The sequence below is a fragment of the Bos javanicus genome, chromosome 26 (assembly GCF_032452875.1).
Source record: "Bos javanicus breed banteng chromosome 26, ARS-OSU_banteng_1.0, whole genome shotgun sequence".
Taxonomy (NCBI): domain Eukaryota; kingdom Metazoa; phylum Chordata; class Mammalia; order Artiodactyla; family Bovidae; genus Bos; species Bos javanicus.
Window position 1 is genome coordinate 13,360,366 of NC_083893.1, and position 12,649 is coordinate 13,373,014.

Sequence of the window (12,649 nt, forward strand, 5' to 3'; positions counted from 1 at the left end):
AGTGAGGCGTGGTCCATGCATGACAGAAGCCTCCCCACAGACACAGATGACGGGGTCACTTGTAATTCCATGCTGGATGAGCCTGGGTTCCTGAGAAACAAGGGAGAGTGAGTGCTGCCTCCTTGTTCCCTGCCTGCAGTTTTCCAGTGTGTTGTGCCCCATGCATTCAAAGGAATGACGTGTTAAATGAAAATTAACAGTGAGATTAGTACACCAGGAAAAATCACACATCTGTGATTGTAGTACACTCCGCTCTTTGTGCTCCCCCGGCTCTGGACTGGTGGGCTGTAGATGACACAGAAAGGTGTCTGTTTTGGGTTGGGATACAGATGCTTATGTTTTAAAAGGGGAAAACATGGGGCTTCCTTGACAGTCCAGTTGTTAAGACTTTGCCTCCCGACGCAGGAGGTGTGGGGTTGATTCCTGGTCAGGGAGCTAAGATTCCCCATATCTCACTGCCAAAAAACCAAAACAAAACAGAAGCAATATTATAACAAATTCAACAAAGACTTTAAATGGTCCACATTTTTAAAAATTTCTTTAAAATATTTTAAAAATAAAAAGGGAAAGACATTTCATAAGTTATCATTCATCCCAGATAAGAAGATGAAAACGTCATTCATATTACCAAATGATTTCCCTTATGAAATGGTAAAAATGGCCTCAACAGCTTCTAATGGGACCATCTTCCGCTGAACAGTGTGAAGATGTGAGTGAGGAGTCATTTAGTTTGCTTCCTGGCTGGATTTCCCTCTTTAGATACAGATCTCCTTAGGAGCTGCTGTCTTCTAACTGTGATGACTCCGAACTGTTGAGTATTTTAAGCCAAAGCAGTTATTCCCACCTCCCTACCCAAAACATACAATTCTTAACTTGAACACTATTGTTTTGTATTTTTCTAAGTATCTTGAGACTTCAGTGGTTTGGTTATGGGCTAAAAATACGAGGCAGCTGCAGTAGCCTTTCCACTTGTAACTGTTTTATATCTTTCAGTTGCTAAAAAAAAACAAAAAACAAAATTAGTTTAAGGCTGCTTCCCAATCATAACTAAATATGTTGGATTTAAAGTGTGTATATAAAATAATTCATCAACTGTTGTATTTGGGTTTCCCTGGCAGCTTGGACCGTAAACAGTAAAGAATCTCCCTGCAATGCAGGAGACCTGGGTCGGGAAGATCCCCTGGAGAAGGGAATGGCTACTGACTCCAGTATTCTTGCCTGGAGAATTCCATGTACAGAAAAGCCTAGTGGGCTACAGTCCATTGGGTTGCAAATATGTTGCATTTAAAATGTACATATAAAGTAATTCCGGAGAAGGCAATGGCACCCCACTCCAGTACTCTTGCCTGGAAAATCCCATAGATGGAGGAGCCTGGTAGGCTGCAGTCCATGGGGTCGCTAAGAGTTGGACACGACTAGGCGACTTCACTTTCACTTTTCACTTTCATGCATTGGAGGAGGAAATGGCAACCCACTCCAGTGTTCTTGCCTGGAGAATCCCAGGGACGGGGGAGCCTGGTAGGCTACCATCTATGGGGTCACACAGAGTCGGACACGACTGAAGTGACTTAGCATAGCATAGCATAGCATAAAGTAATTCATCAACTTTTGTATTTAGGGGATTATATTCATTGCATGCAAGTTATTAATATTCTGAGCTCAAAGTAGGCTTAAGTCAAAAACTGTGATTTCTTCTGCATGATTCATTTTAATTTTTTTCTGTGCTACCTAAATGTATAAGCAGCATAGCAACTGAGCCACATTCTGACTCTTGCAATATCTTCTCCACAAGAAGCATTGCCTCTACAAGAGTCTCTGAGGACAGGAGAATACTGCTGTGTCAGGGTTCACCTCAGTGTTTAAAACAAATGTTAACAAAAATGGTAGCGCAGGGATGCATGGAGCTAACATCTGAAACTATACATCCTCTGAAAGTTTATCAATGCTACTAAAAAGCAGCTTATCCAAAGAGGCACTGATAGAGCAAACAGCTAGCAGAAATAAAGTAGTTTTGTTTTTTCTAACATTTATTGAATACGTATTCAGAGCAAGGCCAGGGCCTATCACATGAGAGTTTCACAAAAGCACTATGACAACATTATTTTTAATTTACAGTTATCTGAAGGGTTTAGAAGTTATTAACTTAACCAAGGTCTCTCTGCTTGGAAATGGAAGATGCCAGCCAACTTCCAGGCTTCTTTTATATGAGACAGGAATAAGAAACTCTAAGGTGGTTTAAGGAATAAAAAATGGCATAATGTGCTTTCTTTTACATGTAGCTGAAATTAGCTATAACTGTTATATTTACCCAATAACAAGGAATTTCTGATACTAATGTGGTTCAAGCCCCAATCCAAACACTAGGATAATATGCCCTAAAGTGAAAGTGAAGTGAAAGTCACTCAGTTGTGTCCAACTCTTTGTGACTCATGGAATTCTCTAGGCCTGAATACTGGAGTGGGTAGCCTTTCCCTTCTCCAGGGGATCTTACCAACCCAGAATCGAACCCAGGTGTCCCACATTGCAGGTGGATTCTTTACCGGCTGAGCCATAAGGGAGGCCCGAAATATACCCTAGCAGACATTCCAAACATCCGTGATCATAATGTACTCCTCCCAGTGTACATCCCTGGCGGCTTTCCCTGTGGCTTAGTCAGTAAAGAGTCCACCTGCAATGCAGGAGACCCAGGTTCAATCCTTGGGTCGGGAAGATCCCCTGGAGAAGGAAATAACAATCCACTCCAGTTTTCTTGCCTGGAGAATCCCATGGACAGAGGAGCCTATCGGGCTACAGTTCATGGGGCCGCAAGAGTCAGACACAACTGAGCGACTACACTACCACCACCTCGTGTGCAATAAAGAAGAACAATCAATAACCATCTGGTAATACAAAAGGCGTATCACAGGGGAAAAAATCCCACGAGACCTTGCTTAGTGTTCCAAGGACTTTTATAGGTACAGTGTTTAGGTACTACATTTTTTCCCCAACCCCGAAACTGACACACAGGAGTAATAAATATGAAGTATTTAAAAATACTTATAATAATACATAATAACACAGAAGTAATAAATATGAGTGTGCTTAAAAACTTTTCAATAGGTCTGTAGGGAAAGTGATTTCACTCATTTATTCAGTCCAGGACTCGCTGAAGCTGAAACTCCGATACTTTGGCCACCTGATGCGAAGAACTGACTCCTTGGAAAAGACCCTGATGCTGGAAAAGATTGAAGGCAGAAGGAGAAGGGGGCAACAGAGGATGAAATGGTTGGATGGCATCACTGACTTGATGGACATGAGTTTGAGCAAGCTCCAAGAGTTGGTGATGGACAGGGAGACCTGGCGTGCTGCAGTCCACGGGGTTGCAAAGAGTCGGATACAACTGAGCAACTGGACTGAACTGAATCAGCCCAGGGAAGCTACACAGATGAAAAGGTGAGCCCTCCCCTCTAGCTGGCCCCAGGGCTCCTGAAAGAAGTATATGGGGCAAGGGCCTATGCAGGCCAGTGTGGGAGCACTAGGGCACAGGGGAGCACGGGAGAGGGAACTTGATCAGGGCCAAGGAAGGAAGGGAAGCTTCCTGGAGGAGGTGATGCCTGAGCAAGTCCTGAAACTTAAAAAGTGTCTGGGGGAAAAATCTGAGTAGGGGGTGACAGGGTGCAGAGAAAAAGCCCGGGGCATTCTGGGAGAACCTGAAGCAGCGTGATGTGGTAGAAATATGGGGAGAAGACGAGGTCACTGCAGTGGCTGGGGGCCACATCACGAAGGCCTGGCACTTCGATGCCTGGATCACCTGGAGAGCTCCGGGGAGCGTGAAGCCTTTTTAAAAATGAGGAGTGTCCTGCATTAAATGGTGAGTGCCCTGCAAATGGTTGTAGCTTAGAAAGATCTCGAAGATGCTGTTCCCTGGGTGAGCTCTCTGACCCTTCCTGCTCTAACACTGTGCATCAAATAACTGGTGCAATTTTTTTGAATAACAACTTGTCTGAATCTAGACTCATAGGAACCTGCAAGTAACCTTTGACCCCATTTGGGAAGCTACCCTGGCTCACTAAACATGCATGCCTTTTTCTGTCCCTCTTGGGATGTACCTGTGGACAATCCTCAGTTGGGAAATGAATCCTTTGGAACACAGATTCAAACAGGAGCCAGGACTGGAGCTGAGAAGAAGTGAGGTCTCAAGTCTGGGGACTAGGGCTCAGTGATAGTGTGTTCTCAGCTAGATGACCACAGGGACTAAGGACCCAGCAAGTGCTGTTCCTCTCCAGGTGGTGGGTAATGCACGTTGCTCACTTCAGGCAAAGCATGTGAGAAATACAAGGCACATAGACATGATACTGACATGGGTCATTTTTCCTGCAGGAAGAGAAACCAGGAAAATAATGGGCATCCCACGCTCAAACCCCACCAGGTGACCACGCCTAGAGGTGAAGGGTAATGGCATGCCAGCTGGTGGCAAATAGTGCCAGCCAGAGTCCCAGAAGGCTTTGGTTTAAAATGTCTGCTTACAGCCATTGGAATGAGTTGGAATGTTTATCTGAAAATAAGCTCCTTCCTCTCATTTGCACTTCATGCCTTCAAGCTCCCAAGGTGCCACTTCCCCTGCTACTGGGAAGAGTGGTGGGGATTTTGTAGCCCTGCTCCCAGCATCACAGGCCCAGAAGTGCCAAGCAGCCACCCCCACTCCTCTGCATGGTGACTGCCACCTCCCTGCTGCTAGGCCAGAGATCATCGGTGGCACTGGAACATGGCCAAGATTCAGAAGGATGCAGGGCAGGCATCTAATACAGGGCCTTGGTGTTAGCATTTGAGCCCTGATGATGGTGGGGCCGTTGTCAAGGTCACCACACAGCTCAGTGTGACCTCAGAAGTCAGGGCGCCCACTCTCTCAGCCTCCAGGCCACTTGGACGACTCTCTTCCTACATACTAGCCTCTTGCTAGAACAGCAATAGGAAGTGTTAGGTGACAGTAAATCCTATTCGGTATGCATGTAGTGACTGCACATAACTCTAGTTGGATGGTGACAGTCAGAATGATAATTAGGGAAGAAGATTCGCCCAGCCCTGCCCAGGTACTCCAAGTACTGGCCCCAGGGCTCTTTGCATTGTGCCAGTGAGTTTATTAGTAGTGGAGAACTTGTTCCATGCCAACTGGAAAAGCGAGCACTTTAACTTGAGCCAGAGAAAGAACAGCAGCTGTTCTTTCAAGAGCCGCACCCTGTGGTCAGCCAAACAATTAATTAATTGAATCCAACCACCGATGCATCTGCATGGCCCCACTGCCCACCAGCCCCCAGTCACTAAATTGTCATTATGGAAGCCTGGCAATAACCCTAGTCCTGAGGCTGGGTGTGCACCACTAGGGATGAGGAGGGAATGTTTTCAGTGGGGTACCTACCACACTTAGAAGCAGGGGCAGGCAGCCCACTTCACAAGGGGCATTGAGAGACCAGCTGGCCCAGGCCTCATCCACAAAGGTCTTCAAACTTAGAATTTTGAAATGATCTGCAAGAGAAATATATGCAGTCAGTGAGCTCCCCTCACGAGAGTGCACGAAAATGATGTTTAAGATGAAACTTTAAATTAGCATCCTCTTGCTAGATGACATAGTGTAGAGTGCACTAAGATGATACCAATGACTGATATGTATATAGAGCATACCATTATGAGTCTAGGTACTAATGTAAGACTTACATTTAATCTTCACAAAAACCCTAAAAACTATGTCCATTTGTATAGACTAGAAACTGAGGTATGGAAAGACCAAATAACACACCCGAGGTCACACAACTCATGAGAGCACAATGCTAGGATTTGAACTCAGGCTGTCTGAGCTCCAGGATCCCTACGCTCCACTACTATATTATGAAGTCATTGTTTTTAAAAAATAGATCCTTGGTAATGGTACAATCATCTTGCCATTCTATGGGTTGAAAGCATTCACCTCTTTGCCCGGAAACTCTTGGCATTTCACTGTTAATTAATAACTCAAAAGTCTCTAAAAATGGAAGCACCCCAGACTTTCTAAAAGGGCTCAGGTCAGACCAGCAATAGCTTGTCTTCTTCGTGAAGATTGCTCCTACTCAAGAGAAAAGCAATACAGTTTCTGGACAAGGATTTTGGAAGCCCCATGAGTGGGCCATATCAGCTCCTTAACTCAAACTCTCAAACTAGGGATCGAGAGAACTTTTCTATATCTAATAATTGGTGATGCCAAGGCCCATGAGGGCTCTGATTCTGTCCCAGTCTCTCCAATGGAGTGACAACACTGGGGGGCCATGCCAGGCACCCAGCCAAGGTGTTGGGAGGTGTTGCCCAATGCAAGGTCTAACCTACCTACAGAATGAAAAGATGGAAGAAATTTATCAGAAACAGAGTCCCGAGTCAGCTAGAGGGAGACACTGTGTACAGTTAGTATCTGATGAATGGACGGTAGGAGTTATTCACTCAAACCCATTACTAACCCTCCCTTGGAGGGCCCTGTGCTGGGCACTGTGGGAACAGAGATGCATGAGACACGAGAGCCCAGAACAGCAGCCATGAAATGCAAACAACTCACTATTACAGTGTGTTTTGTACAGCAGACCTTGGCCTGTATGCATGCTGGGTGAGCCTGGAAAAGGGCATTTTTCATCCTGCAGTTATAGGAGCTGACATTCACAGGCAACCTCTAAGGGTGCGCAGATGTTGACTTAGCCAAGTAGAGAAAGCTGAGGGAAGGACAGAGGCGGCAAGACACAGGAGTAAAGGCAGGGTCCCTAAATGCCATCCAGCCCATTAACATCTTCCTGCCTTTGAGCAAACTTCCTGTTCATTCGTTGATTTAATGAATATTTACTGAGCACTTACAATGGGACTCATAATGCTTGAAAATTTGTGGGCACTACATGGAATTGTTCATAAATATTTGAAAAAGACGAAGAACTAGGTGCTTCTGAGCTAACTCTAATGCATGTTTATCTTCAGAAATGAAAGTTAACAGGAGCCATAGGACAAATGTAGAATTGCACGCATGTCCATAGGCGTGTACACACACACACACAACTTCATGTGAAGATGGAGAGTGTAGAGGGGTTTTAGAGTATTTTCACTGTTACACTTGATTCCCTTTTTACTCTGGCTTCTTAGATTATATCTGCTGGGTTGACATCCTTTTGGGGATGTAAGCAACAAATTACACTCCCAGCAGAGCCTTGAGACACGCCTGTTCCCCATCAGGGCAACTGTGATCAGAGACAGATGCCTGTGTGAACAAGCACAGTGAGGCTGTCCTGCCATCTTTAGGGATTTCCGGTGCCAGTCTGACTCTTAATCCTCTATCCCTTTGTTGCCGTCAAATGCTTTAAAAAAAAAAATCTGCTTCCAAGAAGAAGCCAACGCTACAGCTTCCAGGCCTGGCACAATCTGGAGCTGCCAGAAAGAACTTTGAATGAAATTTAGAGTTTTAACTAACAACCATGACTAGATACTTTTATTCTTTTTAAAATTTATTTTATTGAATACAGTTGATTTACAAGGTCATGTTAATTTCTGCTGTACAACAAAGTGATTCAGTCACACGTATATATACATTCTTTTTCATATCTTTTGCATTATGATTTATCACAGGATATTAAATATCGTTCCCTGTGCGATACAGAAGGACCTTGTTGTTTATCCACTCTATACATACCAGGTTGCATTGCTAACCCCGACCGCCTACTGCGTCCTTTCCCCTAACCCCTCCCCCTTGGCAACCACCCATCTGTTCCTCCGTGTCCGTGATTCTGTTCTGTTTCACAGATAAGTTCATTTGTATCATACTTCAGATTCCACATATAAATGATATTATACGGTATTTGTCTCTTTCTGGCTTATTTCACTTAGTATGATCACCTCTAGGTCCATCCATGTCGCTGCAAGTGGCATTATTTTATTCTTTTTATGGCTGAATAATAGTATATTGTACTTGATTCATCTGTCAATGGATGTTTAGGCTAGTTCCATGTCTTGGCTATTGTGAATAACGCTTCTGCGAAATTAGGGTTCATGTATCTTTTTGAATTAAAGTTTTCCTGGATATATTCCAGGAGTGAGATTGCTATATCATATGGCAACTCAATTTTATGGATACTTTTATTTTTGAAGTGATATATGTTTGCGACAACCAGTAACTAGGAAGCTTTTCCTTATCTACAGATAACCAGAAAAGTCAGGGGGCCTGCCCTACACAGAAGCTAGCTCCTCAGAAGGGGTTCAAGCATACTGTAGGAAAAAATTAAGTTGGTTTCTCTGTACTTTCCAAAGTTTTGCTCTGAAAAATGTGACGCTTTCCCAGTTTCTCCAGGAATTCTTAATATTCTGTTAGCCCAGCAGGTTGAAAGATGTCATCAGCACAGTGTCTGGTTGGGCTCAAATCCCATTTTTACAGTTACAGCCTTGTATAAAATTAAGGATAACGTTTATTCTCTCAAGAGCCACAAAGAGCTTAGAACAAGGTCTGGCACAGGGCAACTGTTCAATAAATGAGGGCCAGTATCATCATCCTCATCATCAGGAACCTTGAAATTCATCCAAATTTTGCCCATTAACCTCTAAAGAGAAAGAGGTTAGTAAACTTTGCAATCTTGCTCCAGCCAGAACAAGGCTGATGCCACTGGGCGTGAGTCCCTTACAGGGCACCGACATCCTTTTTTCCAGATTTCTGCCTCCAGGATCCACCCAGTTCAAATGCCTACTCATTGGCAAGAAAGACTTGTTGAGCAAATGAGTGAAGCAATGAATGGCGTGGGCCAGAAACCACAGTAAGACTGGACTCAGTCACTGCATGTTTTTCAGCTAACATATGCAAAGTTATTATAATCATTAATGGAAATCCCATCATTAGAGAATACTGCACTAGCCTGTCTGTATTGAAAACACAATTTCTTCTTTTGCAAAATGTTATAGGTTTGAAATTTCTCTTTTTCAATCTAATCCTTCTATTCACACTGGTACTTTGCTTGAGCTGAGGCCTCATTCACTCTGATTTTACCTGATACTTCATCCAAAGGCTGACAAACAGCCCCTACCTAAAGCAGCAGGAGGAACCTGGTGGAAAGAGGCCCTCAGGCAGTTCCCATGGAGATGGGAGAAAAGGCAGGAAGCCCCCACCCCACCCTCTATACACTCTCACTCATGTTCCATTGCTAAGAATTACATCACATGATAGGTCTTCTCCCAGACAGGGCAATGACCTCAAAAAGTTTGCAGCGTCCCCTCTGTGAGCTTTTTGGAAACCTCTAGCAGCCCGTAGCACACCTCTAGTCCGTGACCCTCTCCTTTCCCCACTACTCAGCTTTCCATGTACTTTAGCAACTAGCCAAGAAATCATCCAGTATCCCCACAGATGCTAAAGAATAGAAGGCAGGTTCCATGTCAGAGCAGACAGCACGTGGCATAGTCCAAAGATCCCTGGAGCCAGGAGACTGTGGCTCTGGCCTCACCCCTGACCATCTGGTGACCCTGGACAGGTCCCTCCATTTTTCTGCACCTCAGTTCCCTTTCTGAGCTCCTCCTCCATGTAAGTTTCCTCGTTCTCCTCTGTTTCAGCTCACTATTGGACTCTTTCATAACATAGTTTGTAGTTTTTCTCTCTTTTTACTTGCCCTTAGTCTGCACCGTTCACTAGAATGTAAGCCCCTTTTGTCCATCTGAAGCCTCATTGTAAACCCAGAACCTGGTTCCTGTCAGCACTCAAAAAAAAAAAAAAAAAATTCATTTAATGAATGAATGAATGAGATATCAGATGATCTAGTTTTAATATGCTATGGTTTTTCATCTAGTCACAGTAAAAACAAAAACCATTATATAAAGAAGTTCCCCTGTTTTTCCCAGGGAACACATGGGGAGATGGATGATTAAGTGAAAATCCCCTGTTCATCAGCCACTCCTTCTAACATTTCATTTAGCATCATAGAGATCAATTTCTCATTTTATGTATTTGTGTCTTCAAAGCACCCTGAGTAGTTTTTGTGAGCACAGAAATCAGAAAATCTTTCTTATCTTTCTGGCACTTTCTTATCTTTCTAGCATCTCTCACCTGACCTGATAAATCACTTTTGCAATCATTTTATTTACATTTTTACTGTGCTGGATCTTCGTGCTGTGCAAGCTTTTCCCTAGTTGTAGAGAGTGGGGGCTACTCTCGTTGCAGTGCATGGGTTTCTCATTGTGGTGACTTCTCTGGTTATGGAGCACAGGCTGTGGGATATAGGGGCTTCAGGAGTTGCAACTCCTGGGCTCTAGAACACATGCTCTCAGTAGTCATGGCACATGGGCTTAGTTGCTCTGTGGCATGTGGGATCTTCCCAAGGCTCCAATCCATGTCTCCTGCATCGGCAAGTAGGTTCTTTACCACTGATCTACCAGGGAAGCCCCATGATAAATCATTTTAATTAACATTTAGGTACATAGTCTAGCTTACTAAGCAAGGTTAGGCTAGTCTCCACTTTCATTATACATTTTAATGAGTTTTTGCATTATTTCTGCCCAGTCTATCAACCCTAGAGAACTTAAAATCAAATTGAAATCTAAAAGTGTAAAAATAATTAAAATTGCCCTATAGACCACAGTAGTTTAAGATTTGTGTTAGTAGAAACCGTCTGGGCAAAGCCACTGTAACTGTCTGCAATTAGCCACTGTTTTTCAGTATAACATTTAATTAAGATTGTGCTGACATTTGGCCAGGGGCCCTGGTCTGCATCTTCACCCCACTCCTTAGCTGCTCAACCTACATCAAATCAGGTCAGCACAAAGTTAATGGGCAAATTACAGAAAACTTCAGCTTAAATTCCATCCCCCCACCCCCAACACACACACTTATGTCTTGTTTGATGACTTTAACTGGAGATTTTAATCTGCTCTCTACTTACTTGCTTTCCAATAGTAGTCTCTGTGAGATATCTCCTCTGGAAAGATATAGACTTGATCCTCTGTGCTGCCTTCCAGAGGACTTCTGGCTAGAGCAAATATTAATACAGCCCCGTGATATCCAATAGTCATGGCAAAAGTTAAGCTGAATCCTCATGTTTTTGTTTAGATCTTTGCCCTATATGGTCTGCCTACCATCTTTCCAGGCTTAATTCCCACCTTCCTTCACTCTGATCAGATCCACTTTTGTCCCTCCTACAAGTTTTCTATCTTCTGGAATCCTTGCCTCCTGAATGCTCATCCCTTAAGATTCAACTCACCTGTTGCCTCACCCAGGAAACTGTCCTAGATCACCCTAACTGGAAGTAATCTAAATTTCTGTGGTACTCTTACTTCTCTTAAAGGATTTTTGTAAAATTTTGTGTCTTCTATACCAACAATAAATCATTTGTATCCAGGGACTATTTCTTTATATCTCACAGAGTAGTCTCTATTATTGCTTGGTTGAATGAATCAATGTGTCTCTCTTATGACATGAGACACATTTGAAGCTGGATACATGTTACTAAAAACAGATAACACTCTGCCATTCCTTTTGGACTCTGTTAATGAACTAGAGCATGACATAGGGAGAGCTTTCTAACTTGGTGTGTATTTAGGTACCTAGGACTGGCTCAGAGGTTAAAGCGTCTTCCTGCAATGTGGGAGACCTGGGTTCGATCCCTGAGTCAGGAAGATCTCCTGGAGAAGGAAATGGCAACCCACTCCAGTATTCTTGCCTGGAGAATCCCATGGATAGAGGAGCCTGGTGGGCTACAGTCCACAGGATCGAAGAGAGTCGGACATGACTGAGCGACTTCACTTTCATTTTCACTTTCAGGACTTAATCTATAGATAATACATCACAGGCTTATGGCAGGAATGCTAATTTCACACCGAGCTCAGTGATAAACTATGGCTACAAATTGAGAGCATCAGCACCTCCTACTGGGAGACGTGAGGACATGAAAGCATTGATAGAGAAGTTACCCCAAAAGGTAAGGGCATAACTCCCTTTTGTTTCCTTTTGGATGATCCTGTTCTTGAATTACCCATAAATTCAGGACACAGTGATGGGCATCCATAGGGAAGCATACGAATGGGATGCGTCTAGAAGCCTGGTAAAGTCTACAAGAGCAGGACGCAAGTTAATTCATAAATGCACAGCCAGATCTGAGAACTGAAAACAGAGAGTATTCTGCATCGGGATTACGAAAGATGGGAGCTTTCAGAGAACTAAGGGTCTGAGATTATGTCATGCTGCTAGTGGAAGGCAGAGATGGAATTTGAACAGTCAGCCCATGCTCTTCACTATTGGACTGCACATCCTAGGCAGGGCCCCACTGAGACCCCACTCTCCCAAGCTTCATACTCCTTGTTTGTTGGAAGGGATTGTCCTGACTCAGGATATCTGTGCCTCAGTTTTCTCAGCTGTGAAATGGAGGATAGTAGTGCTTATCTTAGTCAAAGTACTAAATTCAGGAAACCCTGCTACAGCATGGAGGAAACGCTTGATAAACGTTCACCTTCAGGTCCCTCAGAGACACAGCTTCTTGAGGCCCAGGGTTATGATGTGTTCCCAGTGCTGCACAAATCCTGGTAAGCAACCTGGGTGCTTTGCCCAAGGGCTTGCTAGATAGTGGATGTATATATATCCCCCCAAAACTCCTGTGTTGAAATCCTGGCCTACCCCCAATGTGATAGTATTAGAAGGTGGGGACTT